Below are 2,206 nucleotides of genomic sequence, written 5' to 3'. Positions count from 1 at the left end.
TCACTTCTTGCCACTTCTGTCTTAGAGCCACTGAGCTGGCAAAGATCTCAGGAGCCCACCCATTGACTGCAGTGAGCATCAGGTCAGCCCTCTCCATCCCTTCATCATGCATGAGAGGGAAGAAGGACAAAAACCCCAATGAATTGCTTCTCTGGGTGTCTTCTGTGTCCTGTGTTCTCTGTCTGCCTCAGCTTTGTGACCTCCTTGAGGCATAGGCTTTGTCTGGGTCACTGAGATAGGAAAAATACTATTTAATGTATTCACAGATTTCAGTGAGACCCTTAATCTTGGGTGGGCTATCTTGGGATAGGCTTTTTCTTACTGTTTGTTAAATAGTACTTAAGTAATATAGATTACCTGAGGTTGAAAGGGGCATCTTCAAAAAATGCATTAAGCAGAGGAAAAATGAGAGGTTAGAAGATTATGGTTGCAAATTTTTAACAACAGCACTGAGTTTAGCGTGCTTAATTTCAAAATGAAGCATATGAAATAGTATTAATCATAATTTTCAATGTTTTTACCTATGGTGAGAAAACAAGCCATGCTAAATGAGATCTCTTGTTGTCTAGGAAAGTGAGCAGCCACACCTGATTTAATATGACTGAAAACACAGCTGGCCAGTATCACTACAAAATAAAGGGCTAGTTTATGGATGAATAGAGATTCAAAGGAACTTTGATTCAGTACAATTTTTTATTAAATGTTCAGTAAACAAATTGCCATTTTATGCTTCCTAATAGCAGGAAAATTATCTTGCAGTAAATTATGTACAGTTCAAAACTCTTCTCAGCTGCAACTCTGCAACTGCACTTAAGGCTAATAGGCTATTTGCATTTGTAACTGAGCAAGCTTTGGCCTTCTGTGTAATAAATGATTACTTTCCTGACTGCCAAATATTTATCATGTTATTAACTTTAGGCAAATGAAAAGAGACAATTTAAGCTACCCTGAGTCAAAGAGCTAAGATGAGTTTTCATGTATTTTTTAATGTTAACTTAATTAGAACAATGTTAAATCAAAAGGCTGCTCATGAAGAATATACCAGTGCTGAAACAGACACTATACATTAATATGGGGATAAAATTCTCACTATTAATTGCTGATGCAAGTTGGGCTTCTTTTAAAGGTACTGCCTATAGGATGCATGCTCTTTAGACATTATAGTGTTTGTGAAAATGCAACCTGACCTCTATTTACATTATTCGTTAATTAAGTATTATGGCTTAATTTTACTTAGAAATAGGATCAGTGGCATTTAAAAAATAAGAGTTTAGAGCAAAGCTGTTTCCCTGGCTATGAAGCTTACCAGACAACAACTGTGAAATAAACCATTCAAAGAAATGCGTCAACTCAAATGAAACTAGACTGGAAATTAAGGCAGTGGTTTGCACCTGTCCCTCTCGGGTATGGAGAAAGGGACAAAAGGAAGTATAAGGGAAGTTAGTGACCTTATTCTAAGTCAAGAACTCAAGGCATTCCTATCCACATGCAAAAATACTAAACTCACAATTCTTGTATTAAAACCTGGAGATACAGCAATGCTGGTGCCCAACGATTCAGTCCCAAGGAATGCAAAGATTGTTCAACACATTGTTCAAAAGTGACTGAACTTCATGGGAAACAGGATTGAAATTAAAAATATTTTCTGACCTCAAAACTCCCTATACAGGAGATAAAGCAATAATGAAGAGCAGTTATGAAAGACAAAAAAGCTTTTGGGGGAAAAAGTGGATGAACTAGTGTGCTTAAGCCACACATGAAATGTTGGGGTAGTTGAAATGCCTGAATATGCAGGGGGCTTAGACCCAGAAGGTTTTTTTTACAAGCTGGCTGAAAGAGTTATTGATACAAGCCAATTTAGCTGTCCCAGTTGTGCTGGCATCTGCCAGGAGGCTTCTTGCTAAATAAACTTCTACTTCTCCCTGTCTGTGTACTGTGCTGGTGGGTTGTGTAATTGTTTTTGTAATAAACAGGCTCCTTAAAACATCAAGAATTGCTTCTAATCTGAATTACCAAAGTTCCACTCTGGGAATATATATCCAGATTACACTATGCTACTTTTGAAGAGGAGACAGATGTTCATGGCTGTGAAACAGATATTTCAATATATTGTTTTTTTCTTGTGCAGTTCACTACTCAGTCAGACTTCGGGTACAAGGCAATAGGCATATGGACAGCTTTTAACTCCTGATGAAGTAAGTATGTT

The sequence above is a fragment of the Egretta garzetta genome, unplaced genomic scaffold (assembly GCF_000687185.1).
Source record: "Egretta garzetta isolate BGI_Z169 unplaced genomic scaffold, ASM68718v1 scaffold14, whole genome shotgun sequence".
NCBI classification, from domain to species: domain Eukaryota; kingdom Metazoa; phylum Chordata; class Aves; order Pelecaniformes; family Ardeidae; genus Egretta; species Egretta garzetta.
This window is presented reverse-complemented; position numbering follows the sequence as displayed.